Source organism: Bubalus bubalis, chromosome 14 (assembly GCF_019923935.1).
Source record: "Bubalus bubalis isolate 160015118507 breed Murrah chromosome 14, NDDB_SH_1, whole genome shotgun sequence".
NCBI lineage: Eukaryota > Metazoa > Chordata > Mammalia > Artiodactyla > Bovidae > Bubalus > Bubalus bubalis.
In genome coordinates this window covers 49933964-49961265 of record NC_059170.1, presented here as the reverse complement: position 1 = coordinate 49961265, position 27302 = coordinate 49933964, and the positions used below count along the sequence as shown (strand labels likewise).

The 27302-nt window shown below is 38.8% G+C and overlaps 1 protein-coding gene across 6 annotated transcripts in view; it reads right to left on the bottom strand.

The window, feature by feature from the left end:
* The window catches only part of ZEB1 (zinc finger E-box binding homeobox 1), a 198414-nt gene that overhangs the window by 109690 nt on the left and 61422 nt on the right, over positions 1-27302 (bottom strand). The window contains exon 1 of one of the 6 annotated variants that reach the window (XM_025264300.3): positions 24931-25070. The exons of the other annotated variants lie outside the window; for them this stretch is intronic. The gene's annotated coding sequence lies outside the window, so the exon portion shown is untranslated. Of the gene's footprint in view, positions 1-24930; positions 25071-27302 lie in introns of those variants that run through there. 6 annotated transcript variants of the gene reach the window in all.

Below are 27302 nucleotides of genomic sequence, written 5' to 3'. Positions count from 1 at the left end.
GATGATTGAATGTTATGTCTTGGTCAGTAACAGGTAGGAAATTTTTTTAAAGCCACCAAAAATGCTTTCAGAACAGCTGTGTAATAGATCTTGTAAAGTGAGAAGTTGTAAGTGCACAGTACTACTGAGCTGGCACCAGGTAAAAAGTGCAACAGAGGAGAGAGAAAGCCATACGCCTGTTCCTTAAGGACCCACATGAAGGCAGCCATCTGAACATGTAGTTATCTTATGATGGTTTCAATCAATTCCTGCATAAAATAGGTCTTCTGATAGCACATCATTTGAATTTACTAATATTTCCATGTTTTAATTATTCAAAATGTCTTTTCTCTGGAATGTAAACACATCTTTCTGCTTCTGTTACAAAATACATATTTAAAGCATTATGGTCTTTTAAAAATTTCCTTCTAATTTTTCATCTTAACCTATTTTGCTATCCTGATTAATGTCTTTCTTGATAAAACAGTTACTTCCATCCATGTTTTCCTAGTTTTGAAACACATGATATGTCTACATGGTCACTGTTTGCTCACGTACTACTCTTCTTTCTGCCGTATGTATTAGAATAAAGAACTAGTATAAATTAAGTTGGCTTCCCAGGTGGCGCTAGTGGTGAAGAACCCGCCTGCCAAAGCAGGACACATAAGAGACAAGGCTTCGGAGAAGTGTCTATTTAGTTCTTTGGCCCATTTTTTGATTGGGCCAAAGAACTAAATAGACATTTCTCCAAAGAAGACATACAGATGGCTAACAAACACATGAAAAGATGCTCAACATCACTCATTATCAGAGAAATGCAAATCAAAACCACTATGAGGTACCATTTCATGCCAGTCAGAATGGCTGCGATCCAAAAGTCTACAAGTAATAAATGCTGGAGAGGGTGTGGAGAAAAGGGATCCCTCTTACACTGTTGGTGGGAATGCAAACTAGTACAGCCACTATGGAGAACAGTGTGGAGATTCCTTAAAAAACTGGAAATAGAACTGCCTTATGATCCAGCAATCCCACTGCTGGGCATACACACTGAGGAAACCAGAAGGGAAAGAGACACGTGTACCCCAATGTTCATCGCAGCACTGTTTATAATAGCCAAGACATGGAAGCAACCTAGATGTCCATCAGCAGATGAATGGATAAGAAAACTGTGGTACATATACACAATGGAGTATTACTCAGCCATTAAAAAGAATACATTTGAATCAGTTCTAATGAGGTGGATGAAACTGGAGCCTATTATACAGAGTGAAGTAAGCCAGAAAGAAAAACACCAATACAGTATACTAACGCATATATATGGAATTTAGAAAGATGCTAACAATAACCCTGTGTACGAGACAGCAAAAGAGACAATGATGTACAGAACAGTCTTATGGACTCTGTGGGAGAGGGAGAGGGTGGGAAGATTTGGGAGAATGGCATCGAAACATGTAAAATATCATGTATGAAACGAGTTGCCAGTCTAGGTTCGATGCACGATACTGGATGCTTGGGGCTGGTGCACTGGGACGACCCAGAGGGATGGTATGGGGAGGGAGGAGGGAGGAGGGTTCAGGATGGGGAACACATGTATACCTGTGGCGGATTCATTTTGATATTTGGCAAAACTAATACAATTATGTAAAGTTTAAAAATAAAGTAAAATTAAAAAAAAAAAAAAAAAGAGAGACAAGGCTTCGATCCCTGGGTTGGGAAGATCCCCTTGAGGAGGGCATGGTAACCCACTCCAGTATTCTCGCCTGCAGAATCCCATGGACAGAGGATCCTGGCAGGCTACAGTCCATGGGGTCACAAGGAGTCAGACATGACTGAAGCGACTTAGCTAGCATGCGTGCAAGCATAAATGAAGTCAATGAAACACATGTACTTTCTTTAGATCCCTGAACAAAAGAAATTTTCCAAAAGAGGCCACTGAGAACCACGGACGCCTTCCTTTGATTAAATACTCAGGGAAGTTCTTCTAGCATTAAAAAAAAAGAAAACAAAACAACTGTATTTAGTATGACAGTTCATTGTTATAACATTATAAAATACAATCAATAACCTTTAAGAATAAAACTAGCTCTCCTGATTTCCATCACAAAAACATTTTACATTACTCGACCTAAACTCCCGGAAAAGTGCGCCTCTAGTAATTTCACTGCAGTACTGTCTGAATCTAACAAATGCTTTTATAAGCAGCAAGAGACAAGTGTTTATACAGAAAAAACATTTCTTTAAAAATAAACATTATTCCACCTGAGACTTGAATATGTTTAAGCTCTAGAAAAAGAATTTTAGAAATAATTCTTTGGTTTTACCATATCATTTACGCTGCCAAAAAGTTGAATATTAGAAACCCCATGGTCTCTCTCTCTCTCTGACACTGACACACACACACACACGATCCTAAATTACAGGATAGGAATACAGAATAAGTATTTAATATAGTCAAGATTTTGAAAAAGTATTAACTAAGTATACTTTAATTAACTGTTAATGATAAAGGTTAGTGTTTACTGAATATCAGATAAATATTTAGTAGTTTACATTCTCTCTAATCATAACAACAACTCTGCAAACTCAGTATTAACTGTCCCAATTTTACATGTAAACTAAATCACCCGCTGACATCAAGCTTTTCTTTTCAATTTGCCTAAGGGTACACAGCTAGTACAGCCATATAAGTGATAACTGAACCCAAACTAACTCCAAAGTCTGCTCTTTTATCTAAAGGTTATTGCTTCCCCCTAGACTGTATTTATCACATATATTTTATGTATGTACTTATGTGAAATTATTATATTTGTATTGCATTACTTTTTCCAAGTAATTTATTGGGATTTATAGTAGCTAAGAAAAATAAGAACCCCCCAAGTAGCTATTATGGAAAACTCCGGAATGCTTTCTCAAAGTCTGGCCTTAAATCCAATCTTCTCTGTTCTAAATTTTAATCTACAAGAAGCTGCTCTGGCAGACAGAGATAAAATGAAATGTCAGTTTTGCACTTCCTGTGTCAAGTGTTTTTCTATATTAATGAAAGTTTCAACTCTAACAGACTCCAGATTGGACTTTTATCTTCATTTTTTGTAAACCAAAGTTTTAAATAAAAGGTCACTAGAAAGCAATGAGAAGACACAGTAATGGAATTCGCATGAAATAAAGACACAGTGATCATTCCAAAATGGGGAGAGGCTTCAGCAACCACCTGGTAGTGGCTCAACGCTTACTTCACAAATGAGAAAGCTCAGAGCTGGAGGAGTGGACGGCTGTCCAGGGTGCCATGTGATTAATCAAACTCTCAGGACACAGGCCAGCGCTGCGGCGGCTCACAGTGAGGCTTCCTCGTAAACAAAATTCACCGTTTCAAGAGGACCCACTCCTTCCACTCAGAAAGTCCTTCATCCTGGCGTGTCCCTGGTGGTCTAGTGGTTAAGAATCTGCCTGCCAATGCAGGGGTCACGGGTTTGATCTCAGGTCCGGGAAGATTCCACAAATACTGAAGTGCTGTGGCTACTGAGCCCATGCGCCCTAGAGCCTGGACTCAGCAATACAAGAAACCACAGCAATAAGGCTGGTACATGACAGCTCGAGAGGAGCTCCCACTCTCCACAACTTAGAGAAAGCCCGTGCACAGCCATGAAGACCCAGTACAGCCAAAAATAAAGAAAATAAAAATTTTTTTTAAAGAAAGTCCTTCTTCCTGATGTTCTGTTCTTTCCCTAGAATCACTACTCCTTACTACAAAGGATAATACTTTGAAGCAATCTTGGACAAATCATTATCTGACACCTTATTTATCCTGTATTTATTATAGAAAGATAAATCCTACTGCTTATATTTAGACTTTCTTTTCCATTCTTACTGCCACTGCACTGGATAGCAATCTCTAATAGGAGGAGAACAGTTTATTAATAATGAATATCAGGATTCAAAAAAATGGAAAGATATCCCATGCTCTTGGATTGGAAGAATTAATGTTAAAATGGCCATACTACCCAAAGCATCAACAGATTTAATGTGATCGTTATCACATTACCCATGACATTTTTCACAGAACTAGAACAAATAATCCTAAAATTTAAATGGAACTATAAATGGCTCAGAACTGCCAAAGGAACCTGAAGAAAAAGAACAAAGCAGGAGGCATAATATTCCCAGACTTCAGACAATACTACAAAGCTACAGTCATCAAAAGAATGTGGTATTGACACAAAAAGAAACATGTGGATCGATGGAACAGAATGGAGAGCCCAGAAATAAACCCACACACCTACAGTCAATAGTCTTCAACAAAGAAGACAAGAATATATTAACACCAGGGGAAAAATACAGTCTCTCAGCAGGTGGTGCTGGGAAAGTTAATAGCCACATGTAAATCAATGAAGTCAGAACCTTCGCACTGTGCACAAAGATAAACTCAAAATGGCTGAGAGACTTAAACGTAAGACAGGACACAATAAAAGGCCTAGAAGAGAACATAGGCAAACGATCCTCTGACATAAATCGTAGCAATGATTTCTTCGGTCAGTCTCCAAGGCAATAGAAATAAAACCAAAAATAAGCAGATGGGACCTAATCAATCTTATAAGCTTTTGCACAGCAAAGGATACCATAAACAAAATAAAAAGACAATCTACAGAATGGGAGAAAATATTTAAAATGATACAAAATACAAGGGCTTAATTTCCAAAACATATAAACAGCTCATACATCTCAACAACAACAAACAACCTAAACAAAAACTGGGCAGAAGACAGACATGTCACCAAAGAAGACATACAGACAACCAATAGGCATATGAAAAGATGCTGACATCAGTAATTATCAGAGAAATGCAAATCAAAATTACCATGAGGTACCACCTAACACTGGTCAAGATGGCCATCATTAAAGAGTGTACAAATAATAAATGCTAGAGAGGGTGTGGAGAAAAGGGAATCCTCTTACACTATTGATGGGAATTTAAGTTGGTGCAGCCACTATGGAGAACACTACGGAGGTACTGCAGAAGGCTAGAATTACTATATGATCCAGCAATCCCATTCCCAGGCATATATACAGATAAAATTATAAATCAAAATCATACAAACACCCCAATGTTCATAGTAGCACTTATCACAATAGCCAAGACATGGAAACAATCTAAAAATCCATTAACACATGAATGGATGAAGAAGATGTGATAAATATATATAAAAGAATACTGCTGCAAAGATGGGCTCAATAAAGGACAGAAATGGTATGGACCTAACAGAAGCAGGAGATATTAAGAAGATGTGGCAAGAATACACAGGAGAACTGTACAAAAAAGATCTTCATGACATAGATAATCACGATGGTGTGATCACTCACACTCACCTAGAGCCAGACATCCTGGAATGTGAAGTCAAATGGGCCTTAGGAAAGCATCACTACACACAAAGCTAGTGGAGATGATGGAATTCCAGTTGAGCTATTTCAAATCCTAAAAGATGATGCTGTGAAAGTGCTGCACTCAATATGTCAGCAAATTTGGAAAACTCAGCAGTGGCCGAAGGACTGGAAAAGGTCAGTTTTCATTCCAATCCCAAAGAAAGGCAATGCCAAAGAATGCTCAAGTTACCGGACAACTGCACACATCTCACACGCTAGTAAAGTAATGCTCAAAATTCTCCAAGCCAGGCTTCGAGCAATACATGAACCGTGAACTTCCAGATGTTCAAGCTGGTTTAAGAAAAAGCAGAGGAACCAGAGATCAAATTGCCAACATCCATTGGATCATCAAAAAAGCAAGAGAGTTCCAGAAAAATATCTGTTTCTTCATTACTGACTATGCCAAAGCCTTTGACTGTGTGCATCACAATAAACTGTGGAAAATTCTGAAAGAGATGGGAATACCAGACCACCTGACCTGCCTCTTGAGAAACCTGTATGCAGGTCAGGGAGCAACAGTTAGAACTGGACATGGAACAACAGACTGGTTCTAAATAGGAAAAGGAGTATGTCAAGGCTGTATATTGTCACCCTGCTTATTTAACTTATATGCAGAGTACATCCTGAGAAATGCTGGGCTGGAGGAAGCACAAGCTGGAATCAAGACTGCCAGGAGAAATACCAATAACCTCAGATATGCAGATAACACCACCCTTATGGCAGAAAGTGAAGAAGAACTAAAGAGCCTCTTGATGAAGGTGAAAGTGGAGAGTGAAAAAGTTGGCTTAAAGTTCAACATTCTGAAAACGAAGATCATGGCATCTGGTCCCATCACTTCATGGGAAATAGATGGGGAAACAGTGGCTGACTTTATTTTGGGGGCTCCAAAATCACTGAAGATGGTGACTGCAGACATGAAATTAAAAGACGCTTACTCCTTGGAAGGAAAGTTATGACCAACCTGGACAGCATATTAAAAAGCAGAGACATTACTTTGTCAACAAAGGTCCGTCTAGTCAAGCCTATGGTTTTTCTAGTAGTCATGTATGGATGTGAGAATTGGACTGTGAAGAAAGCTGAGTGCCGAAGAATTGATGCTTTTGAACTGTAGTGTTGGAGAAGACTCTTTGAGAGTCCCTTGGACTGTAAAAAGATCCAACCAATCCATCCTAGGGGAGATCAGTCCTGGGTGTTCATTGGAAGGACTGATGTCGAAGCTGAAACTCCAATATTTTGGCCACCTGATGCGAAGAGCTGACTCATTGGAAAAGACCCTGATGCTGCGGAAGATTGAGGGCAGGAGGAGCAGGGGACGACAGAGGATGAGATGGTTGGATGGCATCACCGACTCAATGGACATGGGTTTGGGTGGACTCCGGCAGTTGGTGATGGACAGGGAGGCCTGGCGTGCTGCGGTTCACGGCGTCACAAAGAGTCGGACACCACCAAGCAACTGAACTAAACTGAACTCAGCTATAAAAAAGCATGAAATAATGCCATTTGCAGTAATGAAAATGTAACTAGAGATCACATACTAAGTAAGTCATGAAGACAAATACATCACTTATATGTGAAATCTAAAATATGATACAATGAACCCATCTATGAAACAAAAATAGAATCAGGATGTAGAGAACAGACTGTTGGTTGTCCAGGTGAGGGGGGTGGGAGAGGGATGGATTGGGAGCTTGGGATTAGAAGATGAAAATGAGTATAAATGGATAAAACACAAGGTCCTACTGAATAGCACAGGGAACTCATATTCAATATCCTGTGATAAACCATAATGGAAGGGAATATGAAAAAGAATATACGTGTATAACTGAGTCACTATGCTATATAGCAGTAATTAACATAATATTGTAAATCAACCATACTTCAGTAAATTTTGTTTTAAATGACAAAACCCTTTAAAACAAAATGAACATTAGCAATGTGGTCTATTATTAACCAGTTAAAAAGACAATGATGTTAAAAATAAATTAAAAAAAAAAGACAATGATGGACACCATAATGAATCATGCAAAAATGGATACAATTTAGAAACAAAATGAACATTATTTCTACAACAGTTTGATACGTTACACATGCAGTCAAGACAGAAAATATAGAAAATTTAAAATAGTTATTTGGTGGTTTTCTGATGGTTATTGAAAATTATTTATAAAAGCAATAACTTTAACAAAAGCTGTATTAGTAAGTTTAATATCTACGTTATGCTTTTTGAAGCTTGCAAGCTTATAAAACATAAATTAAGAATCCTAAAGAGTATATATTATGTACTATCTTCATAACTCTTCTGTAAATCTAAATTATTTTTAAAAAGCTTAAAGAACAAAAAGATTCTTCATATTCTACTAAATGACCAACACTTTTAAAGACAAAAAGAGTCTTCAAGAGAAATCCATGTTGTAGCACACTCAAATAATGATCATATATAATTTCAAATAATATTTTTTCAGTATTCTATACTTATAAAGTTTCATAAGTAAATGGTCAAAACCAAGGATTTGTTCAAAGAAGCAAGTTTTGCATGCAATAATTATATCAGTATATACAGTCATATTTCTAATACCTTTAGGTCCATGTTGTTTACTGAAATGTTTGAGTGTTTATTAAATGATCCAAGGGCTCTCACAAACTCTGAACTACTTCTAATGTGGGGGCTACTGTTAAAAGATTGGTAACATCTGTTGGCTCACAGAAAAAGCAAGAGAATTAAAAAAAAATCTACTTCTGCTTCATTGACTACACTAAAGCCTTTGACTGTGTGGATCACAACAATCTGTGGGAAATTCTTAAATAGATGGGAATACCATCCACCTTACCTGCCTCCTGAGAAACCTATACGCAGGTCAAGAAGCAATAGTTAGAATCAGACATAGAACAATGGACTGGTTCAAAACTGGGAAAGGAGTACATCAAGGCTGTACATTGTCACCCTGCTTATTTAACTTATATACAGAGTACATCATGGTGAAATGCTAGGCTGGATGAATCACAAGCTGGAATCAAGATTGCTGGGAGAGATATCAACAACCTCAGATATGCAGATGATACCAGCTTATTGGCAGAAAGTGAAGAGGAACTAAAGAGCCCCTTGATGAGAGTGAAAGAAGAGAGTGAAAAGGCTGGCTTAAAACTCAACATTCAAAAAACTAAGATCATGGCATTCAATCCCATAACCTCATGGCAAATAGATGGGAAAACATGGAAACAGTGACAGATTTTATTTTCTTGGGCTCCAAAACCACTGTGGACGGTGACTGCAGCCACAAAATTAAAAGATGCTTGCTCCTTGGAAGAAAAGCTATGACAAACCTAAGAAAAGTTACGACAAAAGTTGTGACAGTGTATGAAAAGCAGAGACATCATTTTGCCAACAAAGGTCCATACAGTCAAAGCTATGGTTTTTCTAGTAGTCACGTACAAATGTGAGAGTTGGATCATAAAGAAGGCTGAGTGCCACAAAGAACTGATGCTTTTGAATTGTGGTGCTGGAGAAGACTCTTCAGAGTCCCCTGGAGAGTAAGGAGATCAAACAAGTCAATCCTAAAGGAAATCAACCTGAATATTTACTGAAAGGACTAATGCTGAAGCTGGAGCTCCAATACTTTGGCCACCTGATGCAAAGACCTGATTCACTGGAAAAGACCCTGATGCTGGGATAGACTGAGGGCAGGAGGAGAAGGGGGCGACAGAGGATGAGATGGTTAGATGGCATCACTGACTCAATGGACATGAGTTTAAGCAAACTCAGGAGATAGTGAAGGACAGGGAAGCCTGGCATGCTAAAGTTCACGGGGTCACAAAGAGTCAGATACAACTTAGTAACTAAACAACAACTTCCAAAATTGCATTCATTTGTTCAGCAACTATTAACTGAGCATGTAACATGAACCAGGCCTTAGGCCTCTATGTGCTAAGGATAAAGCAGTGAGCAAAGTGAACAAAATCCTTGCCTTTACATTCTATGTGGAAGAGGTCAGGGAAAAAAAAAAAAAACCCAGAAAAGTAAAATCTATGCGATGGTAGATGGGAATGGTACTCATGAAGCAGCAGAAATGGAGGAAGCAGAATGGGGCTGGAGTGGGGGAAATTTGCAATGTTAGACCAAGTAACTGAAGAAAGCCTGAGTTAACAGTTGAGTACAAACCCCCAACTGATCAGAAAATGACACAGGTAATAGGGAAAGAGATCTGCAGGCAGAGAGAAGAGCCAGTGCAAATCCCCTAAAGCAAGAATCTGCCTGCACATTCCAAGAAGAGCCAAGAACCAGTATGAGGAGAGCAGAGTGAGAGTGGACAACAGAAGCCAAGGTCCAGGAAGAACAGAGATCAAGAGGCGGAGCCTGGGAGGAGATTTATCAGGTTTCGGATTTCATTCTGATTGAGATGAGAAGTCAATAGGGGGATTTAAATCAAGGGAGTGACATATTCTGACTTAGATTTTACCTAACTATGCTATACGCTGTGTTAAGAAGAGACCTATGTAAATCACTGGCAGAAACAGGAAGACCTATCATAGGCTTTTTCAATAACAGAGGCAAGACGCGAAGGGGACCTGGATCAGAAATTCAACAGTGGAAATGGCGACTTGTGATTGGATTCTGGACATTTTTAACAGTACAGACAGGAGACTACGGTGACAGAGATGAGGGGAAGGATCAGACGTAGATGAAAGAAGCTAGGAATCAAGGATGCACCAAGACTGAGCAAAGAACCAAGCTGCTATTTACTGAGAAACGGAAGACTCAGGAGGAAGTGGGCGTGGGGGAGACAGGGAGTCTGGTTTACTGCAGTACATTCTGAGAACAGAAAATCACTTCTGCTCATCGGCAAACAGGTGGGCATCTAAAGCCATGGCACTGGGCGAGGTCATCAAGGGCTTAAGTGTGAACAGAAAAGAGGTCCAAATTCAAAACATTGGAGAATTTCCAGTTCAGAGGTCACAGAGGAGAGAAGGAGCCAGCAAAGGAGATTGAAACAGAAGCCAGAGAGGTGAGGGAAAGTAGCTGAGTGTAGCATCTGGAAGCCAGATAAAGACAGCAGTCAGAGCTGCTGCCGGTCACATGAGCTGAGGGCTGAAAAGCCCATCACCAGGGTCAGTAAGAAGGACAATTCTGGTGAGGTGGCCGGGGCTACACAAACTGAAATCCCAACACAGTCAACTCTTTCAGAGAGATTAACTGCAAATGAAAAGACCCTCGGCAGTAACTGAAGGGAAAATCAGAACAGGAAATTTTTTAAGGTGGGAGGGGAAAAAAAAAAAAAAAACAGCATTATCTGTATGTTGATGGAAAAGAGCTAGTAGTGAAGGAAAAATTAAATGATGCAGGAGATGGAAGTCAGGTGTTCGATTAAAAATATGTTATGTCAGGGGAGCAAGAGCTGTTTTATTAATGATTTTTTGGATTGTTGGGTCCTTCAGGGTCCTGATAAAGTCAACAAGTCTTCCACCAGAAATGATACACATCTAAACCTCTGTTTTCATTTCAGAGAGGTCCAGATTCACTGAAGCTGATCCATAGCTCTCAGGAGAAGATCCTCTGAACTTAAAAAGCATAGTCATTTTGTCCCTTCAGGTAATTTCACAGATTAAATAAATATCATATGATAACAAGTAAAATCTAAACAATTAATTACTACCTGATGACAAGTAAAGTAAAATTATACTTACAGATAATCTAAAAATCAATCATCTAGGCTGTTATATCTGCTGACTTATTGAGCAATTCAAATCCTCTTATCCATCAAGCACCAAATTGGACTCTACCACACCTATCATTTCTTCTGATAACCCCATAATTTCTTTCCCCTGGATTCACTGCTTCTTCAACAACATTCAATCTGTTAACCCCATAATAATTTGCATCAGCTCACTGTTTCTATATGTTCTGAGTTTCCCGACTAGAATGCTAGCAGTAAAGGCAGAAATACTTCTTGGCATCATCACCTTCAGCTATAACACTGTTACAAACACATTTATTTCATAAGTATATGCTTAACAACAGACTGGTTCCAAATAAGAAAAGGAGTACGTCAAGGCTGTATATTGTCACCCTGCTTATTTAACTTATATGCAGAGTACATCATGAGAAACGCTGGGCTGGAAGAAGCACAAGCTGGAATCAAGACTGCTGGGAGAAATACAAATAACCTCAGATATGCAGATGACACCATCCTTATGGCAGAAAGTGAAGAAAAACTAAAAAGCCTCTTGATGAAAGTAAAAGAGGAGAGTGAAAAAGTTGGCTTCAAGCTCAACATTCAGAAAACAAAGATCATGGCAGCTGGTCCCACCACTTCATGGCAGATAGATGGGGAAACAGTGGAAACAGTGGCTGACTTTATTTTTCTGGGCTCCAAAAATCACTGCAGATGATGACTGCAGCAATGAAATTAAAAGATGCTTACTCCTTGGAAGGAAAGTTATGACGGACCTAGACAGCCTATTAAAAAGCAGAGACATTACTTTGCCAACAAAGATCCATCTAGTCAAGGCTATGGTTTTTCCAGTAGTCATGTATGGATGTGAGAGTTGGACTATAAAGAAAGCTGAGCACAGAAGAATTGATGCTTTTAACTGTGGTGTTGGAGAAGACTCTTGAGAGTCCCTTGGACTGCAAGGAGATCCAACCAGTCCATCCCAAAGGAGATCAGGCCTGGGTGTTCACTGGAAGGACTGATGTTGCAGCTGAAACTCCAATACTTTGGCCACCTGATGCGAAGAGCTGACACAGTGAAAAAGACCCTGATGCTGGGAAAGATCTCCGGTACTCTTGCCTGGAAAATCCTATGGATGGAGTAGCCTGGAGGGCTGCGGTCCATGGGGTCGCTGAGGGTTGGACGACTGAGCGGCTTCACTTTTACTTTTCACTTTCATGCATCAGAGACGGAAATGGCAACCCACTCCAGTACTCTTGCCTGGAGAATCCCAGGGACGATGGAGCCTGGTGGGCTGCCGTCTATGGGGTCACACAGAGTCGGACACGACTGAAGTGACTTAACAGCAGCAGCTGGGAAAGACTGAGGGCAGGAGGAGAAGGGGACAACAGAGCATGAGATGGTTGGAAGGCATCATCAACTCGATGGACATGGGTTCGGGTGGACTCCGGCAGTTGGTGATGGACAGGGAGGCCTGGCATGCTGCAGTTCATGGGGGTCACAAAGAGTTGGACACGACTGAGCAACTGAACTGAACTGCACTGAAACAAACTAGTTAACTTTTCAATGCCTTCTGAAAATACAGGTCTGATTTAACTATGTCAACATCAATTACAGACAAAAATTTAAAAAACAATCATGAAATGAAATGGAGTGTTAATTTTTAAAATAGTACCATCTCATATGCAACAAAGCCCAAAGCTGGGTAAAACTATTAACTGAAAATTTGTGATCATGATTGCGTAGGTTTTTTTTTTTTTCTTTCACCAACATGATAAACTGCCTTTAGTTTAAATTTTGTGATCTAATGTAGCACTGAATCTTGATATGGGTAACAGGGTAAGTGGACATGTCTATTTGTGATCTCACTGTCAGCACTATACTGATGACTGTTCTTCCTATAAACTTCCCAAGGGCACACTCAGCCCGGCAGCACTGCACAGCAGGCGAAGTTCCTTGCTCACAGCTCCTTCCCACCCCGTGGTATTCTACACTCAGGTTTTATCATCCTCGCTTTGACACCCAGTGTCCTGCCTGTGGCACCTGCCACGACTCGTGCTCAGGTTGTAGGTTTTACCTCATTCTCATCTTTCTTTCCTCTGCCCTTCCAAAATCTAATGAACATTTGACATGTTAAGATTTGCCAAGTAAATAATCATTTCACAGAAACAAACTCACTTTAAGGTGTGTGTATTGTGCTAATTAAAAAAAATTCCAATGACAGAAACTCAATTTAAACTCCAAAACAGACAGCACATATAGCTCAATATCAAAAACAACCCAACCCAGAAATAAGCATAAGAAGTAAACACAGTTCTCCAAAGTACACATACAAATGGCCAACAGGCACAGGAAAAGATGCCCAACATCACTAATTACTAGAGAAATTCAAATTTCAAAACTACAATGAGGTATCGCCTCACATTAGTTAGAATGGTCAACATCAGAAAGTCTATAAAAAAGAAGAGAAGGTGTGGAGAACACCTTTCCTACACTGTGGAAATGTAAATTGGGGACGCCTTTATGGAGAACAGCATAGAGGTTCCTTAAAAAACTAAAAAACAGAGCTACCATATGATCCAGAAATCCCACCCAGATTTATATCTGGAGAAAACACTAATTTTATAAGATACATGCACCCCAGTGTCCACAGCAGCACTATTTACAATTGCCATGACATGCAAGCAACCTTAGCGTCCATCAACAGAGGAATGGTTAAAGATACAGTACGTATATACAATGGAATACCACTTAGCCATAAAAAGGAATGAAATAATGCCATCTGCAGCAACATGAACCTAGAAACTGCCACACTGAATGAGATCAGTTAGAGAAAGACAAACATCATATGCTATCATTCATATGTGGAATCTAAAATTTAAAAAACTATATAAATTAAGTTTTTATAAAACAGAAACAGATGCACAGATTTAGAAAGCAAACTTATGGCTACTGAAGAGGAAACATGGTAGGGAGGGATAAATCAGGAGTTTTGGGTTAGCATATGTACACTGCTATATATAAAAGAGATAATGAACAGAGACCTATTGTATAAAACAGGGAACTCTACTTAATATCTTGTAATAATGTATAATGGAAGAAAATATTAACAAAAAGAATATATATGTATGTATAACTGAATCACTTTGTATATACCTGAAACACAACATTGTAAATCAACCAGATTTCAATTTTAAAAAGTCCTAACACACACATACACAAAGTGTGAAGGCACTGCAATGCCTTTCATATCATGTATATATTAATAGGAAAGTGTAACTCTGCTTGCATATGAAATTAGTACTGTTTTAGGGGGAAGTTCTATAAGATGCGACAAAATCACTCCTACAAACATTTAGAGACAGTATTTGATGAGATTTACAGGTGAAGAAAGACAAGATTTACAACATTCTCTATGCAGAAGAGCTTTTTTTAGCACACTATTATCAGTGAATGTAAAACCATGCATCCATTCAACCGACAGGTACTTAGCTGTATAAAGCAGGCCTGGGCACAGTACCTCACACAGGTCAGACAGTGAATTAATCATCCCCCTGTATCACTAAAACACAAACAACGATCCATTCCTCTCCAGTGTTAGGGCTTAATAAAGTGAACACCATTTCTGCCTAAGTCAGAAACCATAGATACCCTTGGTGTCTCTGTATTCTTCGATTGCTCATCTAACTACACGTGACGCCCAATAAATTCTCACTCTTAAATCTCTAACACACCCAATTCTCTTCATCCTCACCATCGCCACACTAGTGCAAACCTAAACTGACTGTGAAGCTAACAACCTCCCATCTTTCTATCCTTCATAGAGCAGATGCAGCAGTCTCAGAAAAGTGCAAATCTTGTGGTACATCCATGTGATGGAGCTTTATAGAGCAGCAAGAATGACTGGCAACTACACTCAACCACATGATGACTCTCATAATTATGATGCTGTGTCTGGCTTCTTTCCCTGAAATGAGCCTGTACAGGATGCTCGTATTTCTGTAACCTATGAAGAAGGTGGGCCAGAGGGAACACTGATGGGAAGGAAAGGTGAGAGGGGACTTCTGTTTCTTCACCCAGGAGATGGTCACATACATGTATTCACTTTGTGAAATTCATCAATCTATATACTTATGATATGCTCACTCTTCTGGATGTGTATGAGGCTTTAGTTAAAAGTTTTAGAAAAAATAAAACATGCTGCTTGATGACCTCCCACCACCCTGAGCTGAAGCCCCAAAGCCAAATTTCTAACAGTGACCTGAAATACATTTCACCACAAGGTCTCTGTAAGTCTTTGTCTTAAATCGTCACTCTTTCTCCCTTTACAGCTTTCATATATGCTTATTCTGCCTCTGCATTTTGTTGGACTAACTCCTAGCAATGCTCAGATTCAGTTAAAATTTCATTTTTCCCAGGAAGTCTTCCCTGATCTGAGACGAGGTTACCATCCCTGTCTCCCCTCTGCATGGCCTCACCACACATCTGTATGAGACTGAATTCTCTGAGGGCAGGGCACGTGTTTTATTTACTTCTCTGTTCTCTCAGTTCTTTGTATATTTGATAGCTGGCTGAATAAATTTATTTCCTATACAAGAACATGGCAGGTAGTTGCGGCAAAGTTTCAGTCTATGAACTGCAGTATGAACAGTGAAACTGCTAAAAGTTTTTGATACAGAACTTAAAGGAAGTAAGAGTTACATGCTAAATTATTTATACACAGCAAAGTAGGAAGCCATGTATGTGGTCACATAGAGAAGTCACTTTTAATACAGCTATTAAATTTATTTCAAAATTCCATTTTAAATAATAATCTATGGTAATAACTGGAAAAGTTCAGTTTTCATTCCAATCCCAAAAAAAGGCAATGCCAAAGAATGCTCAAACTATCACACAATTGCACTCATCTCACATGCTAGTAAAGTAATGCTCAAAATTCTCCAAGCCAGACTTCAGCAATACGTGAATCACGAACTTCAAGATGTTCAAGCTGGTTTTTGTAAAGGCAGAGGAACCAGAGATCAAATTGCCAACATCCACTGGGTCATCGAAAAAGCAAGAGAGTTCCAGAAAAGCATCTATTTCTGCTTTATTGACTATGCCAAAACCTTTGACTGTGTGGATCATAATAAACTGTGGAAAATTCTGAAAGAGATGGGAATACCAGACCACCTGACCTGCCTCTTGAGAAACCTATATGCAGGTCAGGAAGCAACAGTTAGAACTGGACATGGAACAACAGACTGGTTCCAAATAGGAAAAGGAGTACGTCAAGGCTGTATATTGTCACCCTGCTTATTTAACTTATATGCAGAGTACATCATGAGACACCCTGGGCTGGAAGAAGCACAAGCTGGAATCAAGATTGCCAGGAGAAATATTAATATGCAGATGACACCACCCTTATGGCAGAAAGTGAAAGGGAACTAAAAAGCCTCTTGATGAAAGTGAAAATGGAGAGTGAAAAAGTTGGCTTAAAGCTCAACATTCAGAAAACTAAGATCATGCCATCTGGTCCCATCCCTTCATGGGAAATAGATGGGGAAACAGTGGAAACAGTGTCAGACTTAATTTTGGGAGGCTCCAAAATCACTGCAAATGGTGACTGCAGCCATGAAATTAAAAGACGCTTACCCTTTGGAAGGAAAGTTATGACCAACCTAGATAGCATATTCAAAAGCAGAGACATTACTTTGCCAACAAAGGTCCGTCTAGTCAAGGCTATGGTTTTTCCAGTAGTCATGTATGGATGTGAGAGTTGGACTGTGAAGAAAGCTGAGCACCGAAGAATTGATGCTTTTGAACTGTGGTGTTGGAGAAGGCTCTTCAGAGTCCCTTGGACTGCAAGAAGATCAGCCCTGGGATTTCTTTGGAAGGAATGATGCTAAGGCTGAAACTCCAGTACTTTGGCCACCTCATGCAAAGAGTTGACTCATTGGAAAAGACTCTGATGCTGGGAGGGATTGGGGGCAGGAGGAGAAGGGGACAACAGAGGATGAGATGGCTGGATGGCATCACGGACTCGATGGACGTGAGTCTGAGTGAATTCCGGGAGTTGGTGATGGACAAGGAGGCCTGGCGTGCTGCGATTCATGGGGTCGCAAAGAGTCGGACACGACTGAGCGATTGAACTGAACTGAAGGTAATAAAATCCTAAAATTGATCATAAATAATTTTTTACTCATCTACATTCAAATGTTGGTTATTTTTAACCAGTTGTGAAAACCAAGGCTCTTGAGTGGACTGAGTGAGTAGGTCAATTTTTTCAGCTTCTTTGCATGCAAAAAGAATATTTAATATCTGTCTATCTCAACTTAAAAAAACTATAAATATTTGTAAATGTTCCTAAGAAGAATTTAAGGTTTTCTATTTTAAACACAAAATAATTTGCTGAATAAAAAGTAAAACTATAACTCCTTATTTGTTATAATTACCCATGGCAAGTAATATAGGTAGCCTGTTGATTCACAAACTGTTCTTCCTGGAAAAAAAACACTTAAAAGGTTACTGGCTATAAAGACAGAGAGCACAAGTGATAACCACTTTGAGTGCTAATACCCAAAAGAAAGAACAAAGCTGTCATCTTTTTGGGAAATCAATGCCATTTTCTATAATGAGCCTTAGGCTACAAATTTTTAGAAATTTTTAAGTGTAATGAGGTTTAAATTAAAAACACAGGTAATATCCTGAGTTGCCTTACTTTTTTCTATCCCTTTTGGAAAGTAATTGCTTTCTATGTATCATCCCTCAAATTTCTTAGTATTGTAATATTCATTAAAATTGATTAAATCTAAAGTTAGGTAGACTTTACTGGCCAGAAGCAGTAAAAGCAAGGATAAAGATACATCCTTTATTTTGAGAAAGATTAGTTTCCTTAATATAGAACTTGCTTACATAACATTTCTAAAGTACTACTATCACTTTTAGAATTTTTTTGGAGTATAGTTGATTTAAAAGCATCTTACAATAAAGAGAATAACCTTAAAATACTCTATCACTGAACCACACCTTGATGTGTACACCATCTAATCACAGAATTTAACCAGAGTTCAGAACCAGAAAAGGTCCCAATAATGCTCAGTGTGATGTTTATTAGGGCAATTAACTGCTTTTTAAAAATACTCTGAAAATAATTTAAAAAATAACATTATTGCTTATTTTCTTGAGTCTTAACTCTTTTTGAAGGAAGGATTTGAATGATAATAGATAATTCCTTTTTTTCTTTACTCCACCTTCAACAATCTATTGCACAGTCTCACAATTTATTGAGGAGTCATTTTCATGCAACAGCTGGTACAGACTGCAGTCAAAGCGGGGAACATGAGCAACTATTAGCAAAGTAAATGTTCCCATTTAGGCTGTTATTTCTCAAGTCTAACTAATTCAAGTTAAAGCTTTTTCCTTCTAAAAATAAGTACAATGTTTCTTAGAATTAAACTTTAGTTTTTATGAATATTAAGTTTCAAATGAATGAAGGCAAGTAACATATTTTCTGAACCTCAGTTTGTCAATAAAGAGATAACTTTAGTCCGATCAGTGTTTATCAAATTTTTTGTTACAAAACCCTTCAAGAAGATGATGGAAAAAGTACAGACATTCTTCCCAGCAAAAAACACATACATAGAAAATTTGATTATAATTCCAGGGTTTTCACAGACCCTCTGAAACTCATCCAAGTACCACCTGGTAAAACGGAGCTAGGTTGTATTTAAAGTATTTTGTAGTTTTAAATGTTGGTTCCAGAAATAAGGTAAGAAAGTCAGGCTTGAGAATAAATGTGAAAACCCAAACACAATTCATTAATTTACTCATTGCTACTAAAGATATTAGCTTGGAAAGCCTGAACACCTTATTAATATATAGACACAGGTGCTAATTTGACAAAATAATTCATACTTAAGGCATTAGAAGTTAGGCAAAATAAGATTCTTATGTAAAGCCAGGATATTTCTAGACATGGTAATGTGTGACATTCACAGCTTTCAAATCACAATAAGTTGTCTCCTTCCAACCCTCCCCATTACCAGGTTCAACTCCTTGGAGTGAGGAAGAAAAATATTAAGTAACGTAAGCTGCATTTGAGGTCTTTTAGGCTGGTGGGCTGCCGTCTATGGGGTCACACAGAGTCGGACACGACTGAAGCGACTTAGCAGCAGCAGCAGATGACTGTTTTGAGGGAAAGGGAGTACTTTCAGATCCTTAAATTTATTTTAAAATAATTGTGGGATCACTGCCCCCTCCAAAAAAAAAACTTACCTGTAATTCTTGTTCTGTGAAGGAAATGCAGTAATTATAACCATATCCACACGCTTGGGTTCATCCTCCTAAGCATGAGGGGATTTGGAATGCGCCATGGCTTACACCCAGCCGCTACACTGCCATACGCTGCCACAGTGCGCTGGCCTCGGCTCTCCCTGCCTGCCTGGAATGGAGCAGGGCTCACCTAGTCATCCACTCTGGGAGGCAGGTGCTCCCCCACAGGAAGTGTGGGGGTGGTGTAACTACTGTCCTTAGAAAACACGAATTACAAATGGTCCCTCCTCTACAGTTTAAGGGGGATGGAGACACTACTAGAGTTGCTGTTACATGCTTCAAAACTGGCATTAAAATTGCAACATTAAAAAATGTTAAAGAAAAGAATTCCCTAGTGATCCAGAGGCTAAGACAGCACTTCCACAACAGGAGGCATGGGTTCAATCCCTGGTTGGGGGACTAAGATCCTGTGTGCCGTGTGCCACGTGCCACAGCCAGAACATTTAAAAACTAACTAAATGAATAATATGTAAAATAAATGTTCAAGTATAAGAATGGAAAGCTGTTCCTCTGTAAAAGAAGCCCTGAGGGGGAGTAAGTGATGCAGGTGTAAGGACTGACCGCCTGTTGATCAGGGTGACGTCCCATGGTCAACTAGAGAGCAGAGCATCACAGGTACTTAAATATCCTATCTTGGCATTGAGCAACCTAGTATTTTGTGTTAATGCCTGCCAAGTCGAGAGTCATGTGCGGAGTCCGCTGCAGTGTAGCCAACAGTAAGAAGGTAACTTGAAACAGCCAGGACCCTAAAAACTGCTGAGATTATCACCAAGGGTGGATGGTTTTTCATAAGGTCTCATACTCATAATACGTTGTTCAACTTCAACAAGCTCTCCTTTATGAACTCAAGTAACTAATCATTCAATTTATAAAATTTAATCAACCTTACAGCTTAATGTGATAATTTAGATTTTAAATGTTCAACTATACAAAGACTGAGTCCCTGTCATATATAAATCCCTCTTCTGTCTCTTAGGTGAAGGCAATGGCACCCCATTCCAGTACTCTTGCCTAGAAAATCCTATGGACAGGGGAGCCTGGTAGGCTGCAGTCCATGGGGTCACTAAGAGTTGGACACGACTGAGCGACTTCACTTACACTTTCATGCACTGGAGAAGGAAATGGCAACCCACTCCAGTATTCTTGCCTGGAGAATCCCAGGGACAGACGAGCCTGGTGGGTTGCCGTCTATGAGGTCGCACAGAGTCAGACACGACTGAAGTGACTTAGCAGCAGTAGCAGTCTGTCTCTTAAACATCTTAGAGAATTAGGAAGAGGGGCTTCCCTGGTGGCTCAGTGGTAAAGAATCCGCATGCCAATGGAGGAGAATTAGGAAGAAATGGGCTACAGATAGTTCCTGGTTTGCATACTAGTTTTCGGAGGGTTATAAAACTTATCCACAGAGGACAAGATTCTCTATCCTCTGGTCCTACAGACTGGTGTCTTCCACTCCAACCAGGGTAGGACTGCCAGACAGAAACCAGGATTCACAGTTAAATGTGCGTTTCAGAAAAATACTTTTTTCTTAGTATGTCCCAAACATAGCATGGGACATAATTACACTAAATTATTTGTTATTTATCTGAAATTCAAATTAAGCTGGGCATCCTGAATTGTTTTTTGTCTTCTGCTAGCTCTGCACACTCTAACCCAGTGGGGGCTCACAGGGTTACTCAGGATGGTGCTAGAGTGGGCCTTCCACTCTCAGTCCAGATCTGCACCAACACGGTGGTCACAAGCGATGTGCAGCTATGAAGCACTCGGACTGAGGCCAATTCTATAAACGTAAAATTCACACCAGATTTTGAACGCTTAGTGTGAAAAAGGTAAAACATCTCATCAACTTTTGTACTAATTGCTTGTTGAAATAATAATATTTTAGATACATTAGATTAAATAAAATATAATCAAAAGTAATTCTGCCCACTTCTTTTACTTTTTATGTGGCGACCAAAAAACTCTTAAAATTACACATGTAGCTTGTATTTGTGACTTACATTATATTTTTACTGGACAGAGCTGGTCTATATGCCTCAAGAAGAGGAAAGTCTAGAATTTCCTTGCTGTTATTTCTCTAAAAAATCAATATTAGTAAACAAAGGGCTGCCTCTCACTTCTGTCTAGATATGAGAATAGGCAGGGGACATGACCATACCAAAGAAATGGAATTGTAGCAAAGACTGCTTTCCATACGTTAAAAACAAAAACAAAACACAGCATCCAAATATAACTGAGAGACAATTCAGAAACCTGTTATTTGATAAGGTCTTATGTACAAAAGAAATAAACTCCAGTATGTGCACGTTGTGTATGATTAAGTTGTGCAGGTGCATATAAAAATAAAATCTCCTAGACCCTAGTTCCAGTGGAAGAATCTCTCAGTACTACCACATCAGGTGTCCACTCCTAAATATTATCAAAATCATAGAACAATAGTTTTTTGTTCTCTAATACAAATTGGGGTGACATAAGCTATTAAGAATTATTGTACTTATGATGCTGTAGATACAGAAGGGCTAGACTCAAAGGTCCTAATTTTTTACATTCATGCTACATGACTTGACCTTATGCAGGTCAAGAAGCAACAGTTAGAACTGAACATGGAAAAACAGACTGGTTTAAAATTGGGAAAGGAGTATGACAGGCTGTATATTGTCATTTTACTTATTTAATAATATGCAGAGTCTATCATGCTAAATGCAGGGCTGGACGAACCACAAGCTGGAATCAAGATTGCTGGGAGAAATATCAACAACCTCAGATATGCAGATGATACCACACTAAAGGCAGAAAGTGAAGAGGAACTGAAGAGCCTCTTGATGAGGGTGAAAGAGAATGAAAAAGCTGCCTTAAAACTCAACATTCAAGAAACTAAGATCATAACATCTGGTCCCATCACTTCATGGCAAGCAGAATGGGAAAAAAGAGAAACAGTGACAGATTTTATTTTCTTGGGCTCCAAAATCACTGCAGACAATGACTACAGCCATGAAATCAAAAGACGCTTGCTCCTTAGAAGGAAAGCTATGACAAACCTAGACAGAGTATTAAAAAGCAGAGACATTACTTTGCCAACAAAGGTCAATATAGTCAAAGCTAGGGTTTTTCCAGTAGTCATGTACAGATGTGAGAGTTGGACCATAAAGAAGGTTGAGCGCTAAAGAATTGCTGCTTTTGAATTGTGGCCCTGGTGAAGACTTTTGAGAGTTCTTTGGACTGCAAGGAGATCAAATCAGTCAATCCTAAAGGAAATCAACCCTGAATATTCATTAGAAGGACTGATGCTGAAGTTCCTATACTTTGGCCACCTGATGCAAAGAGCAGACTCATTGGAAAAGACTGCTGGGGAGAGTTGAAAGCAAAAGGAGAAGCAGGTGGCAGAGGATGAGATAGTTGGATGGCATCACCAACTCAATGGACATGAATTTGAGCAAACTCTGGGAGACAGTGAAGGGAAGTGGAGCCTGGCATGCTGCAGTCCATGGGTCACAAAGAGTTGGACACAACTTAGCAACTGAAAGATAAACAACAACGGATGTGAAATTAGAGCACTGGTTCTAGAACTACAAAATAAATTTTTCTTTTTAAAAAGTATGGGGAGGGAGGACGGAGTAGGGTTCAGGATGGGGAACACATGCATACCTGTGGCAGATTCATTTTGATATATGGCAAAACCAATACAATATTGTAAAGTTAAATAAAATAAAATTTAAAAAAAAGGAAAAAAAAGTATGTTGTCAATACTACAGTAAGACAAAGCTTGTTTCAAAAATGACAGGGGCTGGGGGAGGAGGCTTTTTTAGAATAAAAAAAAGCTAAAGCTTAGGTAAGAAGTAATACCTGTTTATTTTTATATACTCCACCTTACATTTTCACTTGGTTTGACTTTCAACTCAATTTTTTTTCTCAACTGGCCCAAAGAAACAAAGGTTCGTCTAGTCAAGGCTATGGTTTTTCCTGTGGTCATGTATGGATGTGAGAGTTGGACTGTGAAGAAGGCTGAGCGCCGAAGAATTGATGCTTTTGAACTGTGGTGTTGGAGAAGACTCTTGCGAGTCCCTTGGACTGCAAGGAGATCCAACCAGTCCATTCTGAAGGAGATCAGCCCTGGGATTTCTTTGGAAGGAACGATGCTAAAGCTGAAACTCCAGTACTTTGGCCACCTCATGCGAAGAGTTGACTCATTGGAAAAGACTCTGATGCTGGGAGGGATTGGGGGCAGGAGGAGAAGGGGACGGCAGAGGATGAGATGGCTGGATGGCATCACTGACTCGATGGACGTGAGTCTGGGTGAACTCTGGGAGTTGGTGATGGACAGGGAGGCCTGGCGTGCTGTGATTCATGGGGCTGCAAAGAGTCGGACACGACTGAGCGACTGAACTGAAATGAATTCTGTTCCATGCTGTTATAAAAGTTAACAATTATTTAACTGTTCTTCCAAATTAAAAATCGAAAGAAAATTATATAGAGATTATTTCCAAATTCTTAGTAACCTCTGTTTTTCACTAATGTAACCTATATCATCTCCAAAGTAGATTTAAATCTTTTAAAGGTGCTTGCAGTTGTAATAAGCAAGACGGGTTCTAAGCCAACTACATACACAAAAAAATTGATTCTCAAGGTTTTTTCATAAAAGGCCTCAGTCGTATTTTTACTCATTCTAACAGCAAACACAAAGTGTACTTTCCCTTCTTAATATCTTTTTATTACACAGATATAGGAAGAACAATTGCTTTGAAAATAAAATAGAATTATCATACACCAAAGACAGGGCTAACCAGACAAAAATTAGCAGATTTCTCCTAAATTTGATAGTTCATAAAAAGTTCAAATCTTTTAGAACTAAAGTTTCCAAGATCATTTTAAGAGCTTTAAAAAAGATGAACAAAATTAGATACAGATATTTAATATCTTCATCAGCACCAAGTACTCACTGCCAATACCAATGTCCTGGTGATTACAATGTGAAATGTTCTGTAGACATTAGGTCTCCGATGGCCTGTTACCATCTGACATGAATTTTATGACCACATACCTATTAAATAGTGAGAAGACATTTGCTTTCACACTTATTGAAGCTTAGCAGAGATTTAAAAAAATGGTTTGAGGGACTTTCTCTGAAGTAAAGGTAAGCTTCAAGAAGACCATGAAAAGCAAATCTTCAAAGCTGGTTACATCAATTTAAGCAGACTGCTTAAATGCTGTCACTGTGTCAAAATCTTGAATGCAAATCTTAATACATCCAAGAAGAGTTTTTGAAGGATCAATGACGGTAGTTATTAAGCTGATTTAAATGCAGACTGAAGTGGAAGACAAGTTTCACTGTTAAGTGGAATTTTTGGAAAACAAAACAAAAAGTGCCCCGCATCTCTAGGACGTGTGCACTCTTCACACGGACAGCCATCCCTGCTTGACAGTGCGTGTGGCGTCCTGCCCACACGAGCGGCCGCCTCTCTTCTGTGAGAGAGGGAGGGGCGTCTCCAGGCCTCCGCGGAGCGTTCCAAAGCCAGTCCTGCTGGAGCCTCGGCCCTGAGCGTACTCCCTGCTCGGTGCTTACCTTTAGAGAACAAGGAGGATGACACAAAGTGACCAGGGCTCACAGCCCACACCTCCAAGAACACTGAAAAGACCTGCAGAGCCTTCCCGGTGCAGGAGGGACCTCTTTTTAATCTTCTGGTGGTGAAGTTTAAGATTTTCCTGAAGAGAAGAGAAGAGTCAAATATTACACTGAGATCTTGCCATGTGATTCAAGTTTATCTAGAATACAAATGGTAGGCTCTGAAGAAATAAATTAGATAAAATCAGGAGTCTTCCAAAAGCCATATTCTCTTCTTTCACAAAAAGTATTTTCCCTAAAGAATATGACTTCTCTTTAAACCCTAAAACCTTAAGTGACTAGTTCAACTTCTTCTTCTGCACTGAACTACCAGTTGGGAGATGAGAAAAATACAGAAAAACTCTAGGTTGTCAAATAATCACAGTCGTAAATGCCATTAAAATACTTAGGAGAGCTAAACTCACTGAAAAGCAATGAGTTAAAAAGAACAAATAGGAATTTTGTTCTGCCTCTGTCTCTTTTTGATGACATGCATTTCCTGACAATTAACAGAGAAGTGGCCCTTTAAGTTAAATGCCACATAATCAAATGTGGAACAATCTACTAAATGTGGGCTCCTGGAGGAAAAGGATTTGGGGTGCTTTTACTTTTTTATACTGATTACCTATACAATCTAAAATAGCTCCAGGTACACAGTAAGTACTAAAAATAAAATTGGTAAGTAGAAAGAATATTAACCAACTAGCCAATATTCTCAAGGTCGAAAGTTACACAAATGAAACAATTAGAAGCCTACAAGTGTTCTAAGGAGTTTGAAACTGTATTATTTGAAAACAATATTAACACCACCAACATTCCTAAACACATATTAACTAAGAACATAATGTTTTAAAAATGTTGTATCTTAAAATATTTATGAGGAAATGTTATAAATACATTATTTCAAGCCAAATTCCTGAAAAGGGATGGAAATCACACACTGTACATTCACAGTACATTATGCAATATCAATTGTAAGAATATTAATATAAGTGAAAGGAAACATGCCTTTTTAATACTTTAGTATTAATTGTTTTTCATCTTTTGAAGAGGTCTACATAAACCAAGTAATAATACAGTTATCTATCAATATATGCATAACTATGCTTAAGTAAATCATTAGCATAATTTTAAAAAGAAATCAGAAGATGCCATTCTATCAGTACGATTTTCATACATATTTCAAGTAAATATTTATGTTTTATTTAATCTCAAAAAAACCCAAAATTTAAACAGGAAATGCTGAGTATTATTCATTTATTTGCTTTCCTGTCACTTACAGACTATTACTAAGAACACAGATTGATTTCCTTCAAGTAGTCTTACAACTCTTCCCAAATTTGATAAATTAGGGAGAAAAAGAAAAAATGCTGAAATCAGTAACAGATACAACAATCATATTGATAAAGAACTAAATACGTATGTGTTGTATATGTTTTTTAATAAAAATGCAAGGCTTGTATACCCATGGCTGATTCAGGTTGATGTATGACAGAAATCCATACCATATTGTAAAGCAACTACCCTCCACTCAAAAAAAAAAGAAAAAAATTCAAGGCTACTAGAAGAACTATTAGAAAATATGTGGTTTCATTTGACCCCAAATTCTGCAACTGGAGAACTGGCCCTCCAAATACACTGGACGGTGCCCACAGGGCCTTTCACCTCAGTGCACAGGCAACTGTTAAACATACAGCCAAAACCACAATAAGAAAACAGGCAGTAAATCTAGGACTGTTGATTACCAGTAAAACAATGTTTAGCTGACAGATCATGCCTTGATTATAGTAGTAAAGAGCTTTCCCTATTTCACAAAGAATTCAATTTAATATCTTATATAAGGGCATCAGGATTAAATGTGAAAAAAGGAAGAAATTTTAAAACAAAACTTTAGAAATTCACTGAATTTAGAACAATATTTCTTATCTGGACATGTTGCGAAACCTTTGAAACTAATTTTGGGGAGAGGAGTGAACACAGTTACAAAGAACTAATGAACTTAAAGGGGGTAAAGGAAAAAATAAAGTTGGAAATTCTGCTGAAAGAAAAAGATTCCACAACTTGGTTGAATCCCAGGCCCAGGAGGGTCAAGAGAGGACATAAGTTCCCCCAGACAGAGGCCCTGACTGGGAGCTTCTTTAAAATCCTGGTTCCCATTAGAGGGTGATGGATCCCTTGCTGCATCTCCAAAGGCAGGAGGAATGAAGTTTAAGTTTACCACATTTGGAAATTCAGTGTTCAGCATTTAATTGCACTTGCAAGCATAGATTATTAAGGTACAGTGCAAGTGACTTAGTTTCTTACACAACTGTCATAAGCAATCTGCTTTCTCT